This window comes from Malaclemys terrapin, chromosome 2, assembly GCF_027887155.1.
Source record: "Malaclemys terrapin pileata isolate rMalTer1 chromosome 2, rMalTer1.hap1, whole genome shotgun sequence".
NCBI lineage: Eukaryota > Metazoa > Chordata > Testudines > Emydidae > Malaclemys > Malaclemys terrapin.
Genome location: NC_071506.1, coordinates 234,691,860 through 234,708,462, shown reverse-complemented (window position 1 = coordinate 234,708,462; position 16,603 = coordinate 234,691,860).

Below are 16,603 nucleotides of genomic sequence, written 5' to 3'. Positions count from 1 at the left end.
CCATCAGCTATACGCCCAGTACCGCACGGAGAAGGACTGCCGGTTCCTGATGCACCAGAATCGTTCTCACTTGAGTCAGACGAGGAAGAGGATGACACTTTTGGTCCTGAACCATCAATGTCACAGGACCCACATTTTCTCCCATCCTCCTCCTCTGAACCACACCTCATAACACAAGGTGAACTGAATGCCCTTGTCAGGGATTTGGAACTACCCAAGAGTAAGGCAGAGCTGTTGGGCTCCAGACTACAGCAGTGGAATCTCCTGGCAGGTGATGTTAGGGTTTCCATGTTCCGTGACCGTCAAAAGGATCTTGTCCCATTCTTCTTCATGGAAGGTGATCTTGTAGCCTGCAACAATATTGATGGTGTGATGGCAGCCCTCAACATCGTTCACGATCCAGATGAGTGGAGACTGTTCATTGATTCATCGAAGACGAGTCTTAAAGCTGTTTTACTGCCTAATGGCAATGTTTTGCCATCAATTCCAGTTGGTCATGCAGTCCAGATGAAGGAAACCTATGACAACATGAAACAACTTTTGAGGTGCATAAACTATGACCAACATCAGTGGCAGCTTTGTGGTGATTCGAAGGTTGTTGTTCTCTTGCTTGGTCTGCAGATTGGATACACAAAGTACTGCTGTTTTCTCTGCGAATGGGATAGTTGTGCAAGAGATTCCCACTACATCAAGAAAGATTGGCCACTCCGACAGTCATTGGAGCCTGGGAGGAAAAGTGTTCAGCATCCACCACTTGTTGAATCAAGGAAGATTTTGTTACCACCCTTACACATCAAGCTGGGTCTGATGAAGAACTTTGTCAAGGTCATTGACAAAACACAAGCAGCTTTCAAGTACCTCAGTGGAAAATTTCCAAGGTTAAGTGAAGCTAAGATAAAGAAAGGTGTCTTTGTTGGTCCTCAGATTCGTGAACGTCTTCGAGATGATGCATTTGACCATGCACTGCGTGGCAAGGAAGAGACGGCATGGAAAGCCTTCCAGTTAGTGGCAATACATTTTCTCGGAAACAACAAGGCAGACAACTACAGGTTGTTGGTGGAAAACCTCCTCAAAGCATACAAAAGCCTTGGTTGTGACAAGAGATGCTCTGTTTAATGAATACAAGAGACAAGCCAAGAAGCACCGAGTAGACACTGACTGACTAGGACTAAACTATGTACATAATACTTTTTTGCCTTTTGTTTCATAATAAATTTTATTTATATAACCCTTTTGCTGATTTTTAAAGTGTTACATAAACAGGACAGGTGAAATATCATGTAAAGCAACCATAAACACATGAAAAGACCTAGGTTTACAATTTATGATTTAAACTCTATCTACACAATATACATAGACATAAAATGTAAAAACTTAAATATCTTAGAAACAGTAGCCAATTAGTTGTTTTAATTGTCATATTTGAATTCAGCACATCAAAATACATAATAAATAGCACATTTTATCTCTGAAGCAGATGACTTCTCAAAAATTGTAGACCAGTGTAATTGATCAACAGCATAACAATGTTAACCGGGATGACATTAAGTGAGGAGTTACTGTACAAACCTTTTGTAACTGTTGTTCTTAGATGTGTTGCATACGTCCATTCCACTCTTGGTGTGTGCATACCCCGCCACAACCAGAAATTTCTCTGAGTGGTACCCATAAGGGCAGCTTGAGCACCCTTTACTGCCATGTGCCACTGTGTGCCAGTATAAATGATCCAGATGCCCCTGAGCAACCTTAGTTCCTTCTTGGCAGACAACTCCAATGCCAAGGAGTAAGAGGATAAGTCATGGAATGGACATGTGCATAATCTTTATCTCAGAGGGGGTCCAGATGAGCGCCCCATCCCAGGACAAAATGTATCCATCATCAGTTCAGCGAACGCTAAGGGTGGACAAAGGGAATGCCCGCACAAACACTGAGTGGGTCTGGCCACCAATTTAGCAATGTTAGGACTTGCAAGGGCACAGTGTTCAGATGGTGGCAACTTGTAAATAAACCATTAAGTGTCAGAGATGCAGTCACAAGTTTGGACTCTTCTGTATGGAAGAAAAGCTCTGGCGTTAGTAGAGTCCAGCACCGCTCCTATAACCTCTGTCCTCTGCACTGCACAAAGGGTAGACTTAGATAAGTTGATCAGTAGACCTAGAGCTCTGAAGATTGACTGAATGAGTTGAACACTGGAGAGAACCTGAGCCCTGGACTAGCCCTTGACTAGCTGTTTGACCAGGTAAGGGTAGACCTGTAGTCCTAGTCTCCTCAGGAATACTGCTACCTAGGGCCGGCTTCAGGGTTTTTGCCGCCCCGAGCGGCGGGGGGGGGGGGGGAGAAGCCACGATCGCGATCTGCGGCAACAATTCGGTGGGAGGTCCTTCGCTCCGAGCGGGAGTGAGGGACTGTCCACCGAATAGCTGGACGTGCTGCCCCTCTCCGGAGTGGCCGCCCCAAGCACCTGCTTGGCAAGCTGGTGCCTGGAGCCGGCCCTGCTGCTACCATAGACATACGTTTTGTGAAACCCAAGCAGCTGCTGACAGGCCATGAACTTGACAAACTTTGCAACCTTGATAAATTGCCATGTGAAAGTAGGCATCTCTTAAAATCAAGGGTGGTGTACCAGTCTCCAGGGAGGTAATAATTGAAGCCAGGGTGAGCATGAAAACTTTTTCAAATATTTGTTGAGCTGGCACAGGTCTAAAATTGGTCTGAGACCTCCCTTTGGTTTCAGTATTAGGAAATAATACTTTTCCTGTTCAACCACTGGTGAAGATTTGTTGCACAAGTGTTGCAGCATATGTGTGGGGCTCACCTCTTGTCCTGATCTCCAATTTTGCAGCCAAAATAAAGGTGATAGGCTTTCTTAACCATAGTGGTTATACTGCGCTTTTGTGATGCAAAAGTCACTTCACCACAAACATAGCAGAAGTTATCTGCACTGTTCACACAAGTACGAGGCATCTCTGCTCACTTTGTCTAAACAGAAATGTGTCCCTTTGATTTTGAGAGCACGACACTGTATGATTTCTAGAGCTGATATAGGGCAATTTGCTCAGCAGAGTGATGTAAGCTTCGTTATGATTGCATCAGCCATGACTTCTAGGAATAACATGATGCAATTCATATCATGTATGACGCAATACCAGCTTCAGATTGCATCATTCATTGTTTTGCCTAAAAAGCAAGTACTGTCCAAACCCAGTCATAGATTTATTCATAGATCCAGTCAAAGATGTATTTTAGTCGTTTCTGGTTTAAATTGAGACCCCTTCCCTTTATAACTCACTTATCCTCCGCCATTCCCAAGTCAAGGGTGGTATATACTGACCCAATAGCATATCTTGAAAACTAGAGCCAATCAACAATTTTAAGCATCATTTTCATTCTCAGTGACCCAGAATTAGTGAAGTTTGACTACATTTATTTCAGAAGCATTTTGGCTGTAGAACAGTGTTAGAGAACATGCTTGTTTAAAGTTGCACAATGCTCCCTTTAATGTTGTTTGGCAGCTGCCTGCTTTGTCCACTGCTTGCAAAAAGAGCAGCCTGTTGGAGCTAGCTGATGGGGGGCGGGGGAGGGGCCTTGGAACCAGGGTGGACCAGCAGCCCCCTTATCAGTTCCCCTCAGTTCCCTGTGCTGCAACCGCCCAGCAGGTTATCTATTGCCAGGCAGTTCAGCTGTCCCTCCCCCCACTGCTGTGTGCTGCTCCTGCCCTCTGCCTTGGTGCTGCTCTTGGAAGCCTACTGCTTGCTGTGCTGGAGGTGGAGGGGGAAGGCGCGGGGTGCTAATGTCAGTGTGTCCCTCTTCCCCCATTCCTGCCCCCTCCCCCTGCTCCTTTACCCCATCTCCACACAGTGCGGGGACATAGGGGGAACACACAGCAGGGCTCAGGACGAAGGGAGCTTGCTGGCAGAAGCTGCTGCCTCTACTTACTGATCAACTTAAAAAGGCAATGTACTTAGAGTGGGTCAGCGTACTTAAAGGGGCAATGTGTGCATCTCGCTCGCTCTCTCTCTCTGTCATGCTATCTCCCCTCCCTCCCTCCATTCGTGCTGCAGAGTGTGAGACTACATTAACAATGTGTTAACCCTTGAGGGCTCAGTCTCATCATTTAACAGTAAGGTATTCCCTGGGAAATATCCTACCCTCTGACTTCACCACCTTAACCAAGCTTCACAATCGTCATTGCTGTGTACAGTATTAAATTGATTGTTTAAAACTTATAGTGTGTGTGTGTGTGTGTGTGTGTATATATATATATATAATATAGGGTGTGTGTGTGTCTTTTGTCTGGTGAAAAAAATTCCCTGGAACCTAACCCTCCCCTCCTCCATTTACATTAATTCTTATGGGGAAATTGGATTTGCTTAACATTTTGTTTAAAGTAGCATTTTTCAGAAACCTAACTACAACGTTAAGCGAGGAGTTACTGTAACTGTTTTACTTTTTGCACATTTAGGATGGCAGCTGCACAGGAAAAGTTTCATTTACTTGAATAGAAATACTTCACTCAATGGTAGGCTAAAATCTTAGTATTGCATGATCCCAGGTATATTAATTTATAGGCACTGTGAAGAAATTGCTTCTCTTTGGGTGATTTTGTGTTCTGTGGAGATTGGTTGGCAGGCAGAAGATATTTCAAGTCTATTACACAGCCAACAGGTTAGCATTTAACTTGCCCCTGACTTTTTTGTTTTATCCCACAGACTCTTTCCACCCCCACCCTCTCTGTTTTCCTTCTCTCATTGTTTACATTTCACAACCTCATTAGTGGTTTGTTTTCCCCTTGCTGTGCAAAACCTTAAACCAGGAGCCCAAGGTATGAATCTTTGTATATGTCCTGTACAAGCAGTACAACATACATAACATGGAGATGATCAACTCAACAATACAGTAACAATCTGTTTGAACAAGTAAGAAGTATACTTTAGACTTGAATAGTGTATGTGAACTGTTTATTTTGTTTTTTGGTGACTCTGAATAAAGCTTGCTTAGACTATGCAGTTTTGATTGCGATAAGGGCTTGTGAAGTCCCTACCACCATTCCCTGTAAATGCAGGATTGCTTTCTACTTAATATATCAGATTTGTTTTGCCCAATATTAAAGAGCCCATATACCCTGTTTCCCCGAAAATAAGACATCCTCCGAAAATAAGGCCTACTTACAGTTTTGCCTCTCGTTGTAATATAAGGCATCCCCCCGATAATAAGACCTCCCCGATAATAAGGCATCCACCGATAATAAGGCATTTTTCATTTCTGAAAAATAAGACATCCCCTGAAAATAAGACCTAGCGCATCTTTGGGAGCAAAAATTAATATAAGACACTGTCTTATTTTCGGGGAAACAGGGTAATAAGGCTACTACTGCTTCTGCTAGGACAGGCTATTCCATCATCTAACTAATCTCCTTCTTGGAAAAGATTTCCTGAAGATTAGCCTGGATTTACTTCAAGTTGTACTACCCTCTGTTTCACTAGTGAAAATATCTGATGGTAGGGGGAACCTAGGGATGTGACCAAGACTTATTTATGCTATCACTTTAAGTGCTTGGCAGTGAGAAATTCCAATTGAACTGTCATGCTATGAGACTTCTTTCATAGAAGGAAATGAGTTATTGTAACAGCCACTGATCTGAATGCTTCAGGCTGCTGATTTGTGATGACTGCTTAACCCACAAAATGTAAGATTCGGTACAAAGGTAGTTCCTATAATGTGACATCTTGCACTAGTAGGCTCTGTAAGATTTTTATTTTGTGTGATGGTACATGTACCCAGGGCTAGAAAGTGCTATACTGTGGTGGTGGTTTTTTTAAAAAGAGAAAATCATTGCCCTACTTCCCACAAGGGAAGTATATAAGTACGGCTATGTACACACTACAGCTTACGTCGGTGTAAGTTATGTTGCTCAGGGGTATGAATAAGCCACCGCCTGAGCGACGTAAGTTACGCCGACCTAAGCGCTATGTCAGCAAGAGAACTTCTCCCACCAACATAGCTACTGCTGCTCGTGAGGGCTGGAGTAATTAAGTCAATGGGAGAACTCTCTCCGAGCCATTTAGAGCATCCACACTAGCAGCACTACAGTGGCGGAGCTGCATCTATGCGACTGTTCTGGTGTAAACTCTGTAGTGTAGCCATAGCGTAAGACTTAAGTGAAGCTTGAAATCTTCAATCACTGGGACAAGCAAAACTGCAGTTGGAGCATGAAGGCTGCGAAGGGAACTACAGAGGAAGTGTAGGTGGAGGAAAATCGTTAGCCTAGGATTGAAATCAGAGCTTTCTTCTCCCTCTCCCAAACCTGCATATAACCTATCTCTGCAAGACATTTTAAGAACACAAACCACAGTTAATTTTGATTGCTTAAAGAGTTAATGCTTTAATACTAATGGAAATTAACCATTTTAATTGCTTCAAAGTGCTGAAATAGAGTAGATTTGGCACACTCTGGCATGATGTCTGAATTTTTCATTCAACAGCAGCAAGGCTAAGTAAGGTCAGGTCTACACTACTGACCTATATCAGTATAACTCTCTCACTCAGGGTGTGTGAAAAATGTGCATATCATTCTTGAGGCCTGGGCTAAAAAGTGCTGGTTTAAAAGAAGAATAAAATGGATATTTCATCTGGAGATGGCTATATCGAGAGAAAATACAAAGTTGGTTAAGCCACAAAACCCACCTCCCAGCTGTTACCTTTATAACAGCAGTAAGTGATTAGAAAGTGTATTTTGCTTTGGGAAATATCCTAATGGTCAGATGCTAAAACAGCCGCTTGAGCTGAGAAAGCAGGGGCATGGACTTCCCACCCTCCTAAGATTTCCTGTGTTGCCTCGCTGTGACTGATTCACAAATGACTATGTTTTTTCTCCTGCTGTTTCATGTTTTAGATCATAAATTGAGGCAGCCTGTGCTCCGCTCATAATTCAATGCTTGTAGTGCCATACATTTTTATAAGTGCAGCAGTAATATGCCCACAATAACATGCTGTGCTGCTTTCTTTCAATAGATAGTGCCATATACTTTTGTGCACTGATGAAGTGTGTCATTAAAGAGTGGGGGTGATTTGCCTTAACTTGTAGGAAAACCAAAAGGTGGCTGCATGAAAAGACAGTGTTTAAAATTATGATAAACTTCCTTGCTCTTGTCATTTTTGGTCACTGTTGCGTTTAAATGTAACTAGAAGCAAAAATATCCTTTTAGGAAAAGGTATAAAATGCATCATGTAATCAAGCAGCCAAAACTACTCCTTAGTCCATACATTTTTTTCTCTTTCCCCAGTTAATCAACAGTTTGCATATGACTTACACAACTAATCATAATGATCTGTAGAATACATTCCCAATTATGCACATTTTAATTTTGAGACTGTGATATTTTCTTAAACCACCACAGTAGCTTCAGTGCCACTATAGTTTAACCGTAAAATAACTTAAAAATGGGGTTTTAGTTCAATCAATGCATTTAAAAACAACACACATTTCATTATATTTTTTAAGAAGTGCAGTGCACCATGTTTTAGTGAAATAGTTCAGTGAAGTTAATTTTTCCCTTTTTCCACCCCTCCCTCCCCCCCAAATAGTCAGAGGGGCATTCGCTTGTTTTGCAGAATAAAAGCCTGAAAACATTCCCATTGATAAAACATCTATTCTGAGTTATAAAACACAAGACTGAGTTAGTGATGGCTGTGTATTTAAAGAGCACCTGTATTCTGTGCAAAAAGATTCCAGGGTTCTAGGTTTGTCTGTCTCAATGAAACTATATAAAATTTGCTCAGTTTATAGGCAAAATGGTGTCCCTGCCCTCCCCCTAGTGCTAGCTCTGCAAACTCAACCTGGTCTCTGAGTCTGGGTTCTTGTTCACTGTCAGCGGTACTCCTGACTAAAGCAACATTTCTTAGGTGCGCACTTTATTTATTTGCCCCTTAATTATGTCTATAATGCACCAACATTACTAGTGCTAAAGCCCTTATAAAAAGATGAGCCTTGCAGGGTGTAAAAACAAACAAAACTATTCTAAACCAAGGAGGGGGTTCCAGACATAAATCTACTTGTTTCATGGGGGTGGGGACTCTCTGCACCATTTAACACAAGGAACGCAATCTTTGGTGAAAATCACATCAGCCCTCACCCCTGCACCTCAACCCTCTGCCCAAGTCCCTCCCACACCCCAAACCTCTCATTCTCAGCCCCACCCCAGAGCTGTCACATTTTTATATTATTTTAAAAACTATACATTGGCTTACAAGGCAGGGGTGTGTGTGTGGGGGGGGGGGGGGGGTGCATTGGACATGAATGCGTTCTGGGCACCACCAAAAATTATACAAACCCGCCACCCCGCCTGTAGCTTTCAGCAAATAATTTTATCAGATCTCTCTACATCAGTTGCCCTTCTGTAAAACGAGGATAATTACACTTCCATTCTCCCTTGTTATATGTATCTTATTTATTTAGATTGTAAGTCCTTTGGGCAGAGACTTTCTATTACTATAGGTATGTAAGGCGTGTAGCACTATGGAGCCAATCTTAGTTGGGACATCTAGGTGCTCCTATAACATAAACAATATAATCACCTACCTGTATTTTCCTCCAAGCCTCATTCATCAGCGGGGGAGGTAAGGCATAGTTATTAGAATGGCTTTTATCTGCTATCTGAACAGAGCTAAGCTGTTCCATAAAATGCCTAGGTTATTTGTGGTAGCTCATAGGACTAATATGAGGGCCCAGTCAACTTCCATCTAGGTACTTGCAACTGGATTAGACCAGTGGTTCCCAATCTTGTTCCGCTGCTTCTGCCAATTGGAGCAGCGAACCGCGGCCACTGGGAGCCGCGATCGGCTGAACCTGCAGATACACGGCCCAGCTCGGCCCGGCCCACCAGGGGCTTTCCCTGCAGAAGCGGTGGAACAAGTTTGGGAACCACTGGATTAGACAATTCATACTTCTGATATGAATGAGAGGGGAATCCAGGACCAATAGGGTACATTCCATCAGGTTTAAGGCAGCTTCTACTACATGTTTCTATCAGTGATATATGCATGGCTGCTACCTAGTGTTCTTCTAGCATTACTCTCTGGATTTAGTTTCCAAATCAGATGCTCAAACCACCTCCTTTGGATTTAGAAAGTGTCTATTAGATCCCTATCCTAAATGGTTATGCAGGTAATGCTCAAAAAAGAAACAACTGTAGCATACCAGAGTAACTGGTTCTTTTGAGATGATGATTGTCTGCATAGACCACCACTCCCCATCATCATCCTGCACTATTTGGGAGTCTTACATTAGATTATTAATTTAATAGAGGGATCTAAGTGGTGAGGGATCCCTCTGAATGGTTGTAGGGACTATACCTTATATAAACTTGGATGGGGGAAAACACAAGAAGATCATGGGCGCCGACTCCATGGGTGCTCCAGGACTGAAGCACCCACGGGGAAAAATTGGTGGGTGTTCTGCCCCCACTGGCAGCTCCCCCCACCCCCAGCTTGCCTCCGCTCTGCCTCTGCCTCCTCCCCTGAACGTGCAGCCGAGTACTGCTTCTCCCCTCCCCTTCCCTTCCTCCCTCCCAGCGCTTGCGCCGTGAAACAGCTGTTTTGTGTAGCAAGTGGTGGGAGGGAGGGGGAGGAGGAGGAGGAATGCGGTGTGCTCGGGGAAGAGGCAGGGATTTGGGGGCAGGGGCAGGGCAGGGGGCATGAGCACCCATTGGTGCCAAGGATAACACCTCAGTCATTCATAATTATGTTTGGGGCAAAAGTAAATGATTTTTAAAAATCTCTTCTGCATTACTAGTGATCCTTGATGCTTTACACCTTGCAGATATCAGTCAGTCCTAATAAGATCCCTATAGGGGTCAGTAGATAAGGATTATTATCCCCATTTTAAAGATGAAGTACTAAGGCAGAATATAAAGAGAACTACATTGTTGAAGCCATGGTTTGAGAGCCAGTACTTGAATTCAGGAGTTCTGGGTCCCTATTTTGTGCTCAGACCATTAGGCAACACTTTATATTTAACATGGATTTCTAGAGGCATTCTCCACTATGTGGAATGAGTGAATGTCTCAAAGAACATTTTGCCCACATAAGGTGTTTTGGGCACTGAATATGAGGCAGTTAACTCAGTGTATCATTATCAGAAATGCAATCTATAAAAAAATACATTCATGTTCATATTTTTATAAGATATAGTTTAGTAACTCCCTAAACCTCTGATATGCAAATTCCTGGATGGACTGAGGAGTAGAAATATGTTTTAAGAGTTTAATATTTAGCAGCTGGTTTTTAGCTTTAATATTTTCTAAACCATATCAAGTAAAATGCCCAGTGTGGGTGGGGAGGCAACAGTCAGTTGTAGCGAGTCGGTGTGGCTTCCCGCCGCCCCGGAGGGGGAAGAGCCCATCCGGAAGCCAGAGTGGGCGGAGCTAAGGAGCTCAGAGCCCGCCCCCCAGAGGGTCAGGCAGTGACCCAGAAGTATAAAGGCTCGCCATCAGAGCTCAGTAAGGCCCCAGCTGCCCGAGAGACCAGACGTCTCCAGCCTAGCTCGTGGCTGGGAAAACCCCGCGGCCCAGGGTGGCCACCAGGAGCCGCCGGGCCTGCCCTGCACCTGCTATCCGGAGGAGCCGCCGGGCCTGCCCTGTGCCTGCTATCCGGAGGATATTGGGATTCTGTAAATTGGGATTCTGGCCAATCCACACTGCAACCCACTCAGAATCCAACACAAATTTCATTTGAATTGTCAAGAAGAGAAATAAATTTGTGTGCCCGTTTTATATGACGGGTAATGCAATCATAGTGGGTTTTTCTTTTTTCTTACAGTGCTGTAGCTTGTGGGCTATTGATTCATCAGGTTTCAAAAGTCTGTGCATATAATGCTAAGAATTAAAGGTAAGCGAATTTATCATGAATAAAATGCTATTTAGGAAAAAAAATGGGCGTCCCTTACATTTATGGTTGAAGGACACGCTTTGATTTTTCAGTAGCTATTCAATAGGTAAAGTAGACCAACTATGCTGAAAATAAATCAACTTAAATTTAAAAAAAGTGAAATAGAATTTAAGGCCAGAAGAGACCAGACTAGTCTGACCTACTGTATATCATAGGCCATTACATTTCCTGCACTTACTCTGTGTTGAGCCCCGTATCTTGGGTTACAATAAAACATTTCAGTCCTCAAAAGACTCAACTGTTTTATGTCACAGACAGAGAACAGAAAAGACTAAAATGCCACCAATGCCCGAAGCCTCTGCAATGGCAGGGAATTGATCAGCATGTGGCACGTGCTCTATGCTGCATTTTCTGCCAATCTCACCTGGGGAAAATTCCTTCCCGACTCCAAATCTGAAAATCACTTGGACTCTGAGCATGCGAGGAAGACACACCAGCCAAATACCTAAGAAAAAGAATCCTTGGGGGCGGAATAACCAACTCCAGAATACATCTGGCAAATTGTAAATCGGGTAAAAATTCCTTCTGGACTCCGGCAAGTGACCAGCTGAAGTCCCGAAGCATGAGATTTTATTCTAGTCATTGTTTTCATGCACAGCTGCAAGTGTTATGAGCATGCTGAGTGCAATGCATAACTTCCTGTTCTCTCCGGGCTCATAAAGGGAAGGAATGAAGAGGGCGATTCATAGTCTCAAAGGCCACTGTGCCCCCCTAGCCTGAACTACCCCGCCCCTACACCGGCTGTAGAATTTTTCCTGGAAGCTACATTAAAGCATATCGTTTGGACAAATATCTAATCTCATGTCTGTAAATTGTGAATTGGGTTTGATACTAGCATGGTTGTGGTGAATGATTGAACTTCAGCTGTTTTAAATAGTTGCCTTACTCCAGATATTGGTGAAGAGTGGGGGTGGGGTTGGGTTGCAAAACTGTGATCCACATATACGTCTGTGTGTGAGGTTTGGCTTGTCCTCATCTCAAGTGGACAATTCCCTATACTGTAATTTCCTCATGAAATGGATCAGCATTTTCAGGTACTGCTAAAGCTGAGATTCCCTATCCAGTCTAAAAGTACTTGAAGCTTAGATAAAACTGGTATAAAGGTCTTTGTTGATCTGTCCAATAGCTGGGATACCATTGTCTGTTTATGAGGTTGTGCAAGTTAGACCAGCCTTCAAAGACCAGTGGTTTCATTTTGGGAAGACAGCCTGTAAATCTTATAAAGCCTTCATCACCTAGGAAATAAGAGATGTTCTCCTCTACCCAAAGTACTAGGAATCAAAGTCTTATTTAGCAGTTCATTTGGTGTAGGTGAAACGTCCTCATAGGAGACCTAACTGGTGTTAGTTATGTCATTCTTGTCATCAGGGCCGGCTCCAGGTACCAGCAAACCAAGCAGGTGCTTGGGGCGGCACATTTTCAGGGGCAGCATTCCAGCCAGCCTTTTTGTGTGTGTGTGTGTGTGTGTGTGTGCTTGTGGTGGCAGGAGCCTAGAGCCAGCCCTGGCAGCAGCAGCGCGTCCTGCATAGGGGCACCCTAAGGCTGCTGCGGTTCGCGTCGGGGAGCAGCGCCCATACCTTATGGCCGGGCGGGCTCTGAGCGCGGGACACTTGGGCTGGGGGTCGCCCCGCGGGGCTCATAGAGTCGCCTGCAGGTGCCGCAGGGTGGCCGCCCCCCAGCGCTGCAGCTGGGGCTGGGCGAAGCGGCCCGAGCCACCCAGGGACTATGGCAGGGCGGCCAGGAGCAGCAGCAGCGGGGCCATAGTGGGGACCGGTGCCTGGGGCATTGCTGTGCAGGGCCCGCGTCCCGCTCTCTGGGGCTCCGCTCCCTCTGGGGCTGCCCTGCCTCGGCTCCTCAGCCCTCTGCTGTCCTGGGTTCCGGCGGGTCCTGGAGGCGGGAGCCCCAGCTGGAGGGACCCTGGGCTGAGGCGTGGCCCGGGAGCCCTGCTGCTTACCCCGACCCTGCCAGCGCCGGACAGGCTGGAGGCGAGGGGGGAAGTGGGTAGAGTCAGCACTGCTGGGGGGGAAGCCCAGGGCTGGGGCAGCAGGGGGTGGGGGAAGCCCAGTGCTGGGGCGGCAGGAGGTGCAGGTGGGGTTGGGGGGAGAGCCCAGCGCTGGGGCGGCAGGGGCTGCGGATGAGGGGGAGAGCCCAGGGCTGGGGTGGTAGGGGGATGCGGGGGAGCCCAGGGCTGGGATGGCGGGCAGGCAAAAATTTTTTTGCTTCGGGCGGCAAAAAACCTAGAGCCAGCTCTGCTTGTCATTGGGTGGATGTGAAATACTAAAATGTCTAGCTGTAGTTGTTGTCAATCTAAAATTCGTTAGCTACCAAGAAGTTTAGTTCTTATTTTCTTATTATTAGAGCTTCTTGATAAGCTTTACTTTGCAGCTAGAAATCCACTGGAATATTGGATTTGGGATTTGAATTATTCATGGCAGCTACCCTAGGAAACATTCTCTTCCAGAGAGGTTACTCATACCTGGTCACAGCTTCTGAAGCTCCAGTTAAATTAATAAAAAGAAGAACAGGAGTACTTGTGGCAACTTAGAGACTAACAAATTTATTAGAGCATAAGCTTTACTTTTTTTTGCCACAAGTACTCCTGTTCTTCTTTTTAGTTAAATTAATGTGTCCCTTATAGAAATCTGTTGCTAAAAAGTTGGTTAGTTTGGAGATTTAGAGAGTAGATTAATCGGAATCAGGGCATTTCCATTCTTTGCACACAATCCATTGAGAGAGTTATTTTAGACCCTGATCCCTAACAAATATCATAATAAAGACACATTTATTTTAAAAGTAGCCAGGCAAGTATGGCAACTAGAATCTTTCCTGTGTCTGTTTGGCTAAGCATATCTGTCCTTCAAGAAAATGCCCAGGAAGAACATGAATGTCTAGACTGCATGGGGTGTGAATGAAGTGTACAGTCAGTTTATGTCACAAATGGGCACAAACCAGAATGCCATGCTGAAACTGAATTTTGCAAATGGCCCGTCTGTATAATGGACTGCTTTAAAACTCTGGAGTCAAACATCCCAGAACATTACACAGTTCCAAACCTGTACCAAAATGTTGCTTGAGTTCATCTCAATTTATTTCATGGTTTGAAATTTATAACATGATTTCTGAAATAAAGTATCTGGGGTGTGTGTGTGTGTGTGTGTGTGTGTGTGTGTGTGTGTGTGTGTAAAGAGGCCTGATTTTTCAAAAGTACTCAGTGAAGTCAGTGGGAGCTGCTGGCTGTTTAGTACTTCTGAAAATTAGGCCATTTATTTAGATGGCTAAATATGGATTTAGGAGCCTAACTTTGAGCTCCTATATTTTAAGCTCTTGACCAACTGTATCAAGTACAGTTATTTAAAACTGCAAATGCCCTGTCTTTGCTGTTGGCAGGTGGTGATGGAAAAAGCACAGTCTGGAGAAATTAAACATGAAAAGACCTTCCACCAGTGAATTGACCAAAGAAATCAAGACTAGAATCAGCTTGCGTAAATCCTACAGTAGTGATTATTTCATGCGGGTGTCAGTTGGAGGAACTGCAATGCATATGTAAAAATAAACTCTAGCCATTTTAGATCTCGTTTCATTAAATAATTCTCCTCTTATTTTTCAACTATGGATTCACTTCTTTGATAAAGCTCTTTTTTCCAGAGAAAGGATAGTCATTTGATAGTTTAATTTTCTCTTGCCTGTTACAAATCCCTTGATCATTTCCTTTGTCAGCTTAATCGTTTAATTAGAAGTATAAAACAAATCATTTAAAGTCATTTTGAAAAATTGAAGAGCATGCTAATGAAATCTAAAATGTGCTCTGCATATGAAATGCAATCATTTAAATATAACAAAAGGTGGAATATAATTAAGATAATTTTAATAGAATTTCCATGAGAAAAGGATGATTTATACTGATGAGAGCTTGCATCATCTGTGTTTCCATTTAAAAGATACAAAATAAGCTCTGTAAATCAGTACACCCACTTTAAAATAATTTTTAAAATGTGTTTGGAGACGTACTTGAAAACTTAAAAAAAGAAAACGCCACCAAATTATTATTTTGGGGGGAAGTGTCATGTTACATGTGTGCTAACTGTAACATCTTTTGGACTGCCTGGAAGCACTGTTAATAGCATTTCTGCATTCAAAGCACAAAGTACCAAACCCGTATTTGGTTTCCATCCCTGTAACATCTGAACATTGCATAGTTATTTGTGGATTTATCCTCAACACCCTTGTGACATAGGGAAGTATTATAATTCTATTTTACAGCCTCGGGGAACTAAGGCACCCCAACGGTCACCCAGGAAGTCAGCGGCAGAGCTGGACCTAGATTTCCCAAGAACCAGTTAGTGGCTTAATCATAAACCATTCTTGCTCTCCTATTTTGGAATGACCAAGCATGCTTAGGACGTTGAAAGCATCTTGTCCCATTTGTTAAATGCCCTATGGTATATTTGCTTGGTCTAAGGGACCAGGGAGTATAATAAAGGGTATGATAGGTGATGAACCACTGAGGCTAGAAAATCAGACTCCCCATCTTTGAAAAGCTGGGGATCCAATACTATGGGTATTCTGACACTGATCTCTGTAGATGTTATTTGTTTCTCTTTGCATATTTATGCAACAGTTTAATCTGAATAAGATAATGTTGAGGTCTGATGACTCATGAAGCATCAAATGCAGAATAAACTGCTATGCATCACTACTAAAGGCTAAAAACTCATGATAGAAGACATAACTAATTAATATGCATAATGTATTGCAGTTTATCCTAGATTTTGGTGTATCATAAATTTAGACTTCAAAATTATGTTATTCAAATTATACTTTTGCATAAGATTTGAATCCAGCCTACAAATTCATCATTGAATTGGATTATGCCAAGTCAGTAGTGAACAAAAGTCATTGTTTAATGACTGTTCTTTACCTTGTACACAATATATAGGTTGTCTCAATAGGCAGAGGTTCAGATGACAAATTACACTTATTCCTAGCAACCTCAACAGAGAAGTCAGTGTCTTAACTGATATACAGACAGTGTTATCACTGCCTTCCCAGCGAGATGGTCCCTTTAGGTTATTGTAGGGGGGAAATGGTTTCTTGACCAAATACAATTTAAATTAATCTATAAGTAGGAGGTGCTTTTTGGTAGGTTCCCATATGGGAGAAAAACCCTTGTTAGCTTAGAGGCACTACAAAGCTTGGGGCACATCATTCTATTTACTGAAGAATTGCTGTTCATATTCATTTTCGGTGTAATTCCTAGTCACACAGTGCAATTACTCTAGGGATGAATGAGGATTTACATGCTAATATTTCTATTTGCATAAAAAGAATAAATAGCAGACAGGAGGCACTTCTCAGGTAGTAATTCAAGTGATGACATCAACTGCTTGTGTTTGGCAAAGTTAGCCATATTTATTCAACAGGGTTTTTTTGGCCCCCTCAAGCCCAGATAGCAGTATATTAGTAACACATAAAATACAGTAACACCCAACTCCTCATAGTATAGATGATGAAAATATCTGACTCCTAGGTATACATTACATAGTAGTGGACTATATCTGAAAGCATATTAATTTAAAAGCTCCAACCTTCAATGAGGCTCTGTGGTAGCTGTGATATTACAGCCTGGTGGATGCTGGATCTATGCTTTGAGTCTCTAATG